The sequence below is a fragment of the Malaya genurostris genome, chromosome 1 (assembly GCF_030247185.1).
Source record: "Malaya genurostris strain Urasoe2022 chromosome 1, Malgen_1.1, whole genome shotgun sequence".
In the NCBI taxonomy this organism is placed as follows: domain Eukaryota; kingdom Metazoa; phylum Arthropoda; class Insecta; order Diptera; family Culicidae; genus Malaya; species Malaya genurostris.
Genome location: NC_080570.1, coordinates 29,553,525 through 29,567,952, shown reverse-complemented (window position 1 = coordinate 29,567,952; position 14,428 = coordinate 29,553,525). Strand labels below are relative to the sequence as shown.

Here is a 14,428-nt window from a genome sequence, read left to right as displayed (position 1 = left end):
AAGAAACATTTTGCAAGCTTAATTGGTTCGGGCTAATGCTATCTCGAAGAATTTTTAGTATCAGAATTATAATAATTGTACTGACTGACTGACTTCACTACTCGAAGAGTTTTTGATCGCGAAAATCTCTTGTTATATCTAACGTATCAACATGATTTTTACTACATGCCAACGAAAATATGAACATGATTGTCAAAAGGTGAGATTAATAAGTGCTCACAAGTTCCTATCTCATGGCCTTCTGCGTTAGTACCAGAATGAGAGGGTGCGAATTGGTTCGGATGGAATAATTCATTTGAAACGTAAAAATTATTGTAAATCCTTCAAATAGGTCAAGTGTTTCGCTTTGACGTCCTATTACTGTATTAAAACCGTATCGCGCGTAGTCGCGTATAACCACGTGGCTCGCTCTGCGTATTACATTTCTCTCTATGCTCTCTCGCCTATGAAAGTTTTGATATTTTCGGTTACAAGTTTGACTACATCACATAAAATCCAATAAAGCTACCGCTTGTTTGGCAGCCTTTCTGAGCCGATTTTATTTCTCTCTCGTGTTTCGTTACGTTACCAGGAAACTGGAGCAGAAAAAATGGTACCGCCATAGAAATCGACTTACCTTTACAAACATAACCTTCACTTCATTTTTATCGCAACAACATATATGTTTTTATGCACTAATCGCATTTAAATTAAATTATCTAGACATTGTTAGAATAGATTTTTGATCCATGCTTTTGAAGGTGAGATATTCAATAAACAAGTTGAAAGTTGCCGTTTTCTGCTATGCAATTCTTCCTTCAAAGAAAAGACTTTCCCGACCGCTAAAGTCAATGAATCATTTTGACATTTTCACAGAATAATCTAAACTAATTTTCTAAGAGAGTGTCAGTTGTGTTTTTCGATACTCGTCACTGTTTCTGAGAAAATCAGATTTGAAGCGTGAAATTAGCCTTTCAAAACACTCTAAAACACATTGGCCTCAGCCCTTAATAAGACTTTGAATTGTCAACTTGTTTTCATGAAAACTGTCGGCAGCATTCCCTGCAATTCGTAATTTGACGCATAAAGTAAAATACGTCTATTCTATTCTTATCATTAGTGTTTTATGCAGGAGCGTCTATAGTAAAAATATTCAGAAGTATGCAATATCATACTATGTTCCAAGGGTGTAAATGACTGGTTCAGAAGACTGAAGGTTTGGAAGGTTTCGATGTTGTAAGAAATGAAACATTGAATGCAAACTCGAGTATGGGTAAGGTTAGAAAATGTTAATCATTTTCTTACAAAACTGGAGAACACAAATGCGTCATTTCTTGCCAATTGCAAGGGATCGGCAGTCTTTCTGTAATGTTTGAATCCATTTGATGCAAACATTTCATTTAGGCGGGGCTGGTCAACTGTGACTTCGGAACATGATTTGCTCTGCATACGAAATGGGTCATCGGAATTCGATTGAGTCAACACCTCCCTGAGTCCTGGACTAAAGTTATTTGCAATTATAAACAAAATACATTGGAACATCTTTTTTCTGTAAACCGCTGCCAGACAGTGGGGCTTGGGATAGGTTAAACACACACATACAGTGCTATCGAAAATATGAACATTTAACATTTATGATAACATTTTCATTTGTATGACATAATCTCAAATAATTCAAAATAAAAGTTTTCTGAAAGCCTCTCTCGTACCTGGGTAGATATCAGAGAAGCCAGATAGGCAGATTTGTCTGTGAATCTGCAGATTTCGTACATAGTCCTGCAGACATTTTTTGTTGCGCAGACTTTTGCAGACTTTTGAACATCGAGTTTTTCGCAGACTTTCGTCAAAATTTACAGACTTTTCAAACTGTCCCGTTTTTTTTTTGGTCACCAAATCAGTTTTGCGTATGATACTTCATAGAGAAATTTCTGCCAGCAAGACATACTTGCTAACTGCTGATTTTTTTTCGGAGATACAGACTTTTGCAACTCTGTCTGAAGATATTTGAAATTTTTACAATGGCCTCTCTGGTAGATATAAAAAATTGAACACATGATATATTTCGTTAACCCTAGCCTGCACAGTTGACTGAGCAGGAAGTAAAGCAAGTTCATCGTTCGGGTTGGTTCAAGTCCAGAGCTTAGTTTCAGTTCCAGTATCAAGATTTCAGTTCAGCATTGAATCAACTGCGGGACGTTCGCAGACCCTATAAGATCGATTGCGTCATCCTGCTGCTGATTGATATAACAAATAGTGGACAACGATGGGGAACATAATGCAAAAACAGCTTTTATGGCTCCCAATGTTATCGTAAGATTTAATAAGATTGCAAATCGGATATTGAAATCATCAGTTTAATGAAAATCTAGAATAATTTGAAATACTTTGTGCACTTTTCGCATTGAGAAACTCGCATCAAACGAGTGCGAATAAAACCAGCATTTGACTGCTTCGCGTTCGAGAAAACTGCTCCAAACAGTGTTTAATATCGTTAGAGAATTCTGCAATTTGGCCCTTCGGAATGCCAGAAATAAATCCCTGATAGTATTTTGATAGTTTCTTTCACAAATCCGAAATCAAATAATATGTTCTTCTACTCTCATTTGTTTCGCGTTAATTAATTGTGTGGTAGAAAATTTATGCCGCCAATAAGTCAATCTTCGATAAAAATGCACCGTTACAATTCTGGAAGCGAAGAAGAAACAAACGTTGCGAAGTTCACACAATCAACTAATACGGAATTTGTGAAAGAAACTATCAGAATACTGTCTGGGATTCTTTTCTGGCATTCCGATGGGCCAACATGTAGAACTCTCTGACAAAATTAAACACTGTTTGGAGCAGTTTTCTTGAACGCGAAGCAGTCAAATGCTGGTTTTACTCGCACTCGTTTGATGCGAATTTCTCAATGCGAAAAGTGCACAAAGTTTATCAAACTATTCTAGATTTTCACTAAACTGATGATTTTAATCAGTTAATTAATAATCAGTCAACTAATACTAATTATCATTTTTATTGGTATTTACGTCCTCCAGTTATGTCTGTGTCATTAATCACTCACATTTTTAAATTAGTTCAAATATCAGCCTTTGTGAAATCATTCAACTTTTTTTTTGTTTCGATTAAAGAGCTTTTAACCTGAAGGTCATTCGCCTCTACGGGCCAGAAAAACTTGCTGACCCTATGTGCGGGGTTGGGAATCGAACCCAACGCTATACCTGTCCCCATTGTTCATGTTTTCCTCTCTAAAATTACCTTAAAAAGATTTTCCTGGAAAAATGTTATCCTAAAAATGTCCGATAAGGAAATGATTTTTTTTTCCGAAAGAAATTATAAATTATTATAGACTTGAAACAAACGCATATGGTATTTAAAAATCTGAGATTTGTGAAGATATCCTAGCTCTTTTGGTTCAGTTTCAGTCCCCAGAGTTTATCTGAAATCTTTCGGAATGTTTTAAGATTTACTGATGAAAACAAGTTCTCTGCAGTGTTATGAAAACCAGCCCAAACTCTCAAACCTGCTTCGAATGCTTCAAAACTCATATTAAAACCAAGTGATTTTTAAAATTCTTCGGATGTCTTTGATAGTTTTGAAATATCTTGGCTAATCACAACTGTACTGTTTTTGCTATCTAGAGCTTAAAACAATTACTTCGGAATCTCTTCTAGTATTCAGATTTGAACTTAAATAGTTTTTTTTGTCAACTGCTATTATCATTCGTTGGGCAATGAATTCGCGGGAATGTTGTTTCTTCGAAAAAAAATATATTTTTTCGATCGAAAAAATTGCATTGAAACTTGCATGCGAATGAAATCTGATGTCTTCACGTACATAGCAGGCGCGGTAATGCGCAGACGCGTTACTCGACGCCTAGCGGTGGGTGAAGTAAACTGCTATCGCTAGTCAGACGGGGTCGCCGAATGCACGTGGTGCTGTCATGATCGCACCAAGCGTCTGAAGCAGAGCAAAACGTAACTGTTGATTGTTTACCATTTCTGGCAGTTTCCATAGTTACGTGGGAAGTGTACGCCGGTTTTCGTCAAGGCCATCTGTGTGATCTTCTACTGGTGAAGTAATTGAGGTAGAAGATTGGTGATATCGGTCTGATTCATTCAGAATTCACAATCAGTAAGTACTTGATAGAGTTCGTAAATCTACTGATGACAGCCACAATTGAATTGAAATCGAAATTGTTTTTGTTTAAACAAAACAACTGCAATAATTGGTTATCTATGTTGTCTTTTTCTCTCATTAACGTGGACACTTGGCGCTCTGCTTGTCAGTGTATGCGATTCTGACAAAATAAATCTACACGGAGCCAGAAAAGTATTAACATAAAAATTATTTTAAACATTGTTTTGATCTTTTCCTAGTTTATTTTAGTTAAGGTGGGTAGGGTCTAACACTTTTGAAAAATCATTTATTATTTTCTTTATATTTTCTTATAGTAAAACATTTGATGAATTTTCTGTGAAATTATCAAGCCTATTGGAACGAAACTCTGGAATTTATAGTCCTTCATCTTCGGCTATCTCATTCTACGAAGAAGCAAGAGCTCGGCGCACAGACCCAAAATTTCTACTTTCGACCCAAAATTTTTAAAACTTGACAAAACATTCTTGAAATGTTTCATTATAATAAATTATGAAAGAAAAAATATGATTTTTTGAAAATGCTAGACCCTACGGGATCACTCCCTGGTGTAATTAATTGTTTCCATTGATTTTATAGACAAAAACCTTTAAACGCGTTTTCCTCGAAAGCAGGTTTTGAAAGTCCGTGTCCATCGTCATTCAAAAACTACTGCACCAATTTTTTTTCAAATTTTGCACACACTTTCTACATATAAAAAACCAGACCCCAACGTTTTCATGTTCGTTGTTTGTTACTTTGTGGAGGTTTAACAACTACAAAATGGCGGATTTTTTCGTGATAAATCGTAGTTTTCACATTGAACAACCACCAAAAATTTAATAAAAATTTAAAAATCAAACAGAAACATTGGGGTGTAGAAAAACTTCTACTCTAACTATGCTGCGTTCGTTTGTTCACTTCTGATTAGTCTGCGCTGAGATAAAGTGGACACCGCAAATCATGATTTTTAGGAAGCGTTCTCGAAAATACCTCTTCACCAACTTATTTCTCAATATTTTTCTACGAAAAAATTACAAAATGTTGTTCGAATGATGCTTTTTATCATGCAAAACATTTGAATTTATTTAGTTGAACGATAGTTCCGAAAAAAAATCGCAAAAATGATGATTTTTTTCATCGTTTAGACCCTACAACCACCCTCTCCCCCCCCCCCCCCCCCCCACAGATCTAAGCTCGGAGTCAAGAAGATATAAGCTCGGAGTCAAGAAAATTGATTTGAAAGTAACTTGTGCTTGTGCTTTACCAAACTTTTCGTGTTCCCTCTGGGTTTCATAAGAACTATGCAAAATTTTAGTTCGATCGGTGAAACTATATTTTAGCACCCGAGGTTCTTAGTTTGTATTCGATTTAGTATGAGAAAAATGACTTTTTGCCAAAAAAACGTCTGCAGATTACCCCATAGACTTCAAATATCAGCGTTTTTTTTATTAGAAATTTTTTGAGGAAGCAAACCTTCAAAGACCACAAAACAATCCGGCATTTGCAGAAAAATTTATTAATAGAAAAACCGATACAAAGTCCAAACAATGGCTCAATCCAATATATCTAGCACCACTGCAGCCAGTGGTCGTAATATAATGTGAATTTCTATTATTCCCAATGAACATTAGGAATGATCCCAAGTGCAAATGACAGTTTAAGACCAGCGTCCTATGCATTGAACCGCAAACCCGGGACATCAACTCAGATATACCGTTATTTATTCAGGCAAAATATATATGGAATTTTATAATGATATCGTATGGTTTTTAGCCACAAGAATATCGTATGCGAATCAGAAGACTGCCTTTTGAAATTTGCCTGAATGTAGCATAGTAAAAGAAAGTCACACCATATTACACTCAGGCCAAATGAGTAGTGAAAATCATAAGGCAAATCTTATGAATTCCACGATATATGAGAGAAATTTTGTTTGTCATAGAAATTTCGCACAATTTTCCTAAAAATTTCCTATGAATTTCATAAAACTTTTTATTGGAATTCCAATTATCGTGACTTCATAAGGCGGTTTCATGATTCGCATACGATTTTCTTGTGGTTAAAAACCGTACGATATCATTATGAAATTTCATATATTTTTTGCCTGAGTGTTCGACCACCAGCTGCAGTGGTGCTAGATATATTGAAGATATCTCCAGATGTTTTTTTTTCTGTAAAATGTCAGCTTCTTCTATACTGAACCCCATACAAACTTTGAACATCGGGTGCGAAAATATAGTTTCATCGAACTAAAATTTTGCATAGTTCTTATGGATCCCAAAAGAAACCCGGAAAGTTTGGTGGAGTTGGAATCCTAATTTTGTGCCTCTCTACTGTTTATACCTCATATGGATACAAACCCGGAATAGAACCTGTTTTCTTTCAAGAGCCAAAGGAAATAATCTGAAAGATAACCTAACACTGAGCGATAGCGAAAAGCACGAATTTAAACACATTAGTTCCAATCACAAAATCGATAAACCAGATTTAAACTTTTATCAATCGAAGAGCAATTGAATCTAAAACCATTTGTTGCAAAAACATAACCAGAATAGGTCACGAAAAGTGCTGTAGAAAAAAAAATCCTTTCATTCAGATATCACGTGAATCGAGCATTATTTTCTACTTGCTCTATTGTGCGGCAGCCCCGAGCATTTAAAATTTCCACAATAACTGAAACCATCCACTATCTTGCTGCTCAAGAGTACGCGTGGAACTTTTGGAAACAAGAAAGAACAGAACAAGTTCCGCGTGAGCTATCTCGCTGCTTAAGAAAAAACGTGATTATTTCTGACATATAGGAAGTACAGAACAAGTTCCGCGTGAACTTTCTCAGCTACTTAGTGTGTGTGAATAATTACTTAAAAATCTGTTTTAATCCACCTAGTGGTGTAATGAAGCCTTTCGCATATCAATCATATTTTAATATATAATAATGTGTTTTTCTGTTCAAAAGGTCTCTCTCGGATTCTTGAAAGCTACCAAACAGATTCTTTGTTCATTAACCTACTGAATGAATATGATGTGGAGGTTTTATGCCTACTGGACACAGTGGCAGATTGATAATAATTTATCTCCAGTGGGCTAAATAAAACAAGTAGTACTCATATCGGCTAGGCCAGTGAAGTACCGACGGTGAGTTCCTCTACCGTAGGTACTTCCGGGACCGGAACTTGAGAACTGGTATAATCGATGTCGGTTCGTATGACCATCAACATGACGTACAAACTTCATTTATTTATTTAGTTTTATTCAAATTTGAAAATTTTTATACGATTTTAACATCGCACTCTAAACGAAGGTGTAAATTTTGGTTTAATCAGAAAATATCCAGTAATTTTTGGTAGGACCATAAGACCTATCATTTGACCCTAAATTGGGAATATCGGTTCTTGCCGGTTCGAAAACTGGGAACCGTAGCCTCTTTAATTCGTGATCCGTCCATGTAAAATATTTTCTTACATTGTATTTTTTAAAAATATTTTAGGGGAACGGGTATAGCGTGATGGATAAGTCGATGCCTTTCACGCAGCCCACTTGGGTTCGATTCCCAACCCCGCACATAGGGTCAGAAAACTTTTCTGGTCCGAAGAGGTGAATGACCACAATGTTAAAACCTCTATAATGGAAACAAAAAAAAAAATATATATATATATATTTTTAGGATTTCCATCGAGCGTAGGTGTTCCGAGTTTCCACGCACTTCGCGCTGCATGGATGTGTCGAAAAATAAAGTTTAGTCAGGAACTTTTAAGAGGCTGCTACGGATAGGAATATATCTTGAACCTTTCTATGTGAGAAAGGCTGCTTATGGATCAGGGTCATTTCGCCGAGAGCCGTTACGCCGAATGTTGTTTCGCCAAAAGAGCCATTTTGCCAAATGCCATCTCGCCGAAAGTCATTTCACCGAATTTTTCATCAGTCTTAATATCGTGATTGGAATTGATAGAAAAAAAAAACAAATAAAAAATGATTATGTTTACTCCCGATCCAGAGACTTGTATAATTTATGTAGACTTATTCATGATCCTCAGAATAGAATTCCAATAAAAGATTGTTGACTTTATTAGTGTATCTACCAGGTATTTGTTTGTGGTATTCGCCTCATCGTTTTGTTCGTATTCTATCTGACCTAGCTACCGCTCGTTCGGACCTAACTGAAGCAAAGAAACGTAGCTTTGAGTAGATCGGGCAAACGAGGTGGTTACAGGTTTGTATGCAAGAGGCCGTCGCTTCCGACGTCGGGTCGGTGGCCAACTCAGCTGGCTTTGTGCCGCCGAGCCATCGATTATCCAGTAGATATAAATACAAATAGTTTTGATAAATAAACAGAATTTGCATTTTCCTAATAAATTTTGTTATGTATTCAAAATTACCCTTTCGTCGAAATTACTTTCGGCAAAATGGAATTCGGCGAAATAGCTTTCGGTAAAAATGACCCACTCCCGCTGCTTAGAATGCTATTCCTAAACTTCGTAAGCTGCTTACGCCAAATCAGCCCCTTTTATTCCAAATTTTAGTTAGTTGGGCCATATTGCAAGTGACAACCACAACTAGACACACTCATCGAGTTTCATTCTCTTTAGGCAGTGAATGTATTATGTCATTCAATTTGGCATTTATTCCTTGTGGAATCTGAAAACAGGATGCCGCTAAAAATGTTTTCCTCTCCAAGCATCGCATCCGGAACGGTCGGTGCTAGTGCACGATTGTCGTTCCGTCCATGGCAGGATAACTAGAATTTATGTCCGAAAATAACTACCCGGTTCGGTTTGAACGTCGGCTGAGGCGTTAATGCGCTCGCAAATCATTCCTTCCCGAATAAAACTCTCATCTCACCATTCATTGCCTAAAAAGAAAATCACCGCACGGCGATAAATTTCGGTTTATAAGGCACTAGTCATTTCACTCACGCGTCACGGTTGAATAATGGCGGATTTTAGCTTCCATCAGTGACAGGGAAATGTTTTTTTTTGCTTTCTATTCGACGACACCCATTTGTAGTGCTCAGTTTCTCCGCATTCTCTCCGCGGACGGATTGTTGCTTCCAGCGGATGTGACAAGCTTTGTCGCGTTTGATTCATCCCTGCACGTTAGCGTGAAGAATCGTCCCGTGGGTAAATTGTTGTCGGATATAACCGCAAACTTGGAAATAGAATGAAGGTGCTCGTTTTAGCTATACATATATCCCTGGAGCTGCACGGTAAGATAGACAGTAGGACATCTGTCACCTAAGGTTTGAGGTTTCAGCTGCGACCGAGCACGAAATAAATATTGTCGCTTGGTTGCGCGCTTTAAGACGGCAGTGCGGCTGACAATTGATCGTTTCTAGCTGAGCAAGCAAGGACATTTTAAATTTGGATATGGTTCCTTTCGTGTTTCGCTACGAGCTTTAAACCGATTGGTTAATTTTTTTTTTGTTCATTTTGACGGACAAAACATTGTTGACTCCGATGGCGTCGGAAGTTCAGCATATAAAGCGCTGATACATTGAAGTTTGAAGCTATACATTTCTGATCAAAACGTTACAATTATTCATTTGTTTAACACGAATAGGATGAAATACGGACAAACGGCACATGTTTTAATCTTCACGATTTGTGCGCAAATTACTAAGGATAGCAGAAATTGCAGATGCTAATTTTTCATCGGTGCGTATTGCGGAAAAGCCGGGTTATCGAGCAGTCCCCCGTAGCTTGCGTGTTCAAATAATTTAGGTGGTCAAGAGCCACAAAAATAATTGGGAAATATCAATTCAGAAATTAAGATATCCTTGAAACAGCAGAGTTTGTTTGATCATAAATTACTCTTCCCGAATCGAGCCACTAATTCCGATTCAATCCGAACCCATTTTGCGGTCGATCTCGATAAGCGATGACAAATGTTTCTATCGTGGCGACCTAATCTAAAATAGTCCACGAGTGTATAAATCCTGCCACAGGATAACCGGAACAGTACCTACATTAGCGGTGTGTCCACTCAAGTGTTTTAATTGTTACGATCGGGAACGGTGCCGAGAACCTCCTCCGGAAAGCACCGGTCGCCTCTGGGACCTAGATGACATCTTGATTGATAGCATCATAAACGTTCTCTCGGTCAATTTACTTTCCATTGAGATGCCGAGTCGGTGCCATACAGCGGCGTTAACAAAGTCCGGACCGTGTATTTTAATCTCCAGTGTCATAATTTCTAACGATGTCTTCTCGAGTGTCTCCACCACCGAGGAAGGGTACATCAGTACTACACTGTTCCGATGTCGTGCCGATGTGGCGGAAGCGTACCGAAGAAGAAAACTTTTTAATTAGACTCGTTTGGGTGGAAATTTTTAATCGTTATGATCCTACTTGACAGTGTGGTTTCGCTTCGGATTGGATGGTCGAGTAAACCTTTCCTTATCTTTTACGGTCGAACTATTTCGTTATCAAGCAGCGATCTGATCGAAAAAGAAAAAAAAATGGTTGGTGTGCTTTGCTGGTGGATGAAAATAACAATGTTGATTTTATTCATTACTTTGGGGGACTGAATCATTTTAGAAAAGCGGCGCCACTCTAACATTTCAATACCACTTTTGTAGAACGATTTATCTTTTGCCTCAAAATAGGCCTCAGTTCCAGTGATAATCTTTTCATTCGCGCAAAATTTCTTACCGGTGAGCATTTTTTCCAGGTCTGAGAACAGCCAAAAGTCGCTGGGAGCCAAATCTGGCGAATACGGTGGATGTGGGAGCAGTTCGAAGTTCAATTCATGTAGTTTTACCATTGTTTTGATTGACTTGTGACACGGTGCGTTGTCTTGATGAAACAAAATTTTTTCTTTGCCATATGCGGTCGTTTCTTTGCAATTTCAGCACTCAAACGATCCACTAATGTATGTAAATATAATATTCACTGTTAATGGTATTTCCTTTCTCAAGATACTCGATAAGTATTACACCACGCACATCCCAAAATACCGAGACCAGTCTAGCGGATTATTGTGCTTTCGGGCAATTTGGACGAGGTTCACCAGTTGCTGTCCACTCAAGTGACGATCGGTTTGATTCCGGAGTGAAGTGATGAATCCATGTTTCTTCCATTGTCATATATCGACGCAAAAATTCCGGTTGGCCAAACACTGCTCATCAACACGTTCTCGTTTTTGGTCAACAGTGAGCAAACGGAATTTAATGAGGAACGTGCGCCAGCTAGTCTACAATGGCTAAGTAGCAAATGTTGAAAATAATATTCTGTTGTTGTAGTCTAATATTATCAGTATATCAAATAAAATTTGAATATCTAACACTTGTGAATTATTTACAGCGAAATCAAAGTGCGTCCATACTTTCTGGGACAGTCTTTACATGCATAAAATATCGAGATCTAACAAAAATTTTTTTTAGATTACACTAGATCTCGACTTTTCATGCATTTTTAGGACATTCGGCATAAAAAAAATCGATTTCGGAAATCTCAAAATTCCAAAGTCGAATTTTCCCGAAATTTTTTTTTGTGTTTGCACCAGATCTGGACTCTTCATGCATTTTTGAAACATTTGGCATCAAAAAACAAATTTTTTTAGTTTGGCGGTTATTTTTACACAGATTTCCGAAGTTGCGCGTTTTTCAAGCGGTTTTTTTCACGCGGTTTTTTCCCCCTTGTTTTTTCACGCGATTTTTTTACGCGGAACGTATCCTCCGCGTAAAAGGAGACCTCAGTGTATTGTTTCTTTTCAAGCCATTGCTTCTTTTGAACGGTATTAACAAAAGCGTCTAGGGTTACCACCTTGGATGCCTCCTTCACCCGGCAGAATTTTTTTTTGAAGAAATCTTGCATTGGGTGGTTTCCGGTATCAAATCATTCAACAATTGTGCTGTACTTCCTGATCCTATAGACGTATTAGAGTGCTAGTTTTACCTTATTTTTCTCACATTGTTTTGAGTATATATCTAACTATATGTATCTAATTCCCGGAAACTCAACGATGCGTGGGTTATGCGCATTGTTTTGTTTAAGGGATCAGGTTCTTTGATTAACAACAATATGCCAGTCAATGAGTGCTTATTATGGTGCTTATTATGGCTCTCGAATGGTGAGATCTAATTTTCCATTGGAACGGAGGCTGATCAAAATGGAATTCTGTTGAGGCCGTCTTGCTTTCAACTCTTTCAGCATAATTCCGCACAAAATTTTAAGAAGTATCTGTCATGCATCGTCTCTTTTTTAATAAAATGTAACCAAACCGATAATGCATATTTAATTAGGCCACTCTCGCTTTCATCACTTTCATATGCACTATAAAATTTCATTATTGGTTTTTGTTGTGGTTGTCATATTTCAATACTTTTTAAGACCTAACTAAAAAAGCCAAAAATTTGGAGGTGATTTTATGCCTCTCGGCAGTTTTTATCTCAAGCTCTTTCATTTTTATGCTTGGCGAAAATATTAAAGTTAACGGAAATTCTTTCATGATTTTTGTTTTATCAGCTGTTAGAGTTATTGGGAAAATAAAACCCATTTTGCTTGACCTTGGGATTAATGACTTGTAACAGTGTAAAAAGAGCTCCAGCGTGACAACCCATTATATTGTCATGACATAAAAGCACGACATTTTCGAAGTGCTTTTGCATGCAAAGTGTAAATGTATAATGGTTTGTTCAATCAGTTGCCTCTTGAAATGCATTCAATCACATCCCAGGATAGTAAAATTGGAAAAACAGTTCCGGAGATTGAAGAAGGTGAGTAAGTTCGAATCTTATCTCCATCGAAAACTTTTTCATTTTTCACTATCCCAATCTAGTTTTTTTTTTCCTAATCTTTCTCTAGTTGGACATTGATTAATAGTTAAGCTAAGTTAACTAGGCCATATCGGAGAGCCGAGAAGAATTTTTAAAGTCTGCGGCCCGGCAGATTTTTTTTATTTGTTCGGTAACTACTTCTAGGTCCACCGTGCAGATGGCAACCCTACGAGTGTCATATACCAATCTATTCAACTCGACGAATTGAGCAAACGTCTGTGTGTATGTGACTGTATGTGTGTACAGAACAAAGAGGCGTAGATTTCAGAGATGGCAGGACCGATTCTGATCAAACTAATAGCCAATGAAAGGAAAGCCAGAACGCTATTGTTTTTGTTTTCAAACAGCCGATGTTTTTTTTTTTTATTTATACTTCCGTAGAATTTTGGGAATTTTGAAAATATTCAGTAGTTTGCCGCAAATATCCAAGCTGTTTTGTATAACAATCGATTGGAATTGATACAAGCTATAGTTTTCAGACGAAAAATTTCATATTCACTGTAACATCTCCAAAAAATTATATTTCCGTTTCTATTTCTTTACCTTTCGCCTTTGGCTCATCAGCGCTTAAAGCACACAAAATGTTTGAAATCTTGGAAGTATTCGAGAATAATCGAGGAATGCAAAGCAATGCATCTGAGGATTTCGGAGACCAGTAGGTTAAATTTAGAATCGTCCAGAAGGAAATAATTTCCTATTTACTGTTCCAACTCAGAGAATTCGATGTTTTAACAGAGTTTTTCAAAACAGTATGGAGTATTTCGCACTTATTGGAAAGAAAAGCGAAACACGCATCCTAGCAGTTTTGTACATCAATAAATTGAACTTGATACCGGGTCGAATGATCTTGACAGACTGACTGAAATCATCGTCAACCGTAATCTGTACTGTGAAAGTGACTGTCAAATGAGATACTCGATAATTCTATGACCAAGTAGAAGTATACTCAGTCAAAGACAGGTGACTCTTTTTATTTTCACTCTCACTCTCCTATGCCTAGTTGAAGTAAAAAAATAATATAAACCTAAATCGATAAAGTTCATTAATCTTAGCAAAAAGTCATCGGACTTAAAGCTTGTTGGAATAAATGATAATATTTCAATATGGGACAGGGAAATTTCGTCGAATCCTGCAATTGTCTCAATATCCCAATTGGATTTGATTTAAAATAAAGACTTAAGAAAGATGATAGCGTTAATGCCCGTTTTGTTGACATATAATTGTACTTCTTGAATAAGGAATGGTTCTTGTACTCCTGAATAAAAAATCGATTCATGAACCTCAAAACGGAGTTCCCAAGAAAACTTGTTGATTTTTTTTAGCTACTAAGCATCAACACATTTGCACAGGTGTATCTATAAGGTAAATGTTTGCGATATTTTCCGTTTACTGAGTGAAAATCAAAAAAAATATCCAATACGACTTCGCATATCGTTTTAGTTCGTGTGTAATATTATGTATTCGAAATTACTTTTTCGGCGGAATGCCCCTTTCGACGAAACGACTTTCATCAATATGACCTATTCGGTGAAACGACTT

At 37.1% G+C, this 14,428-nt stretch overlaps 1 protein-coding gene across 1 annotated transcript in view; it reads left to right on the top strand.

Annotated features, from left to right (window-relative positions):
* Positions 1-3,999: 3,999 nt before the first annotated feature.
* Positions 4,000-14,428, top strand: part of LOC131435734 (sodium/hydrogen exchanger 9B2) — a 64,440-nt gene continuing 54,011 nt past the window's right edge. Inside the window, exon 1 of the mRNA XM_058603922.1 lies at positions 4,000-4,110. The gene's annotated coding sequence lies outside the window, so the exon portion shown is untranslated. The remainder of the gene's footprint in view (positions 4,111-14,428) is intronic.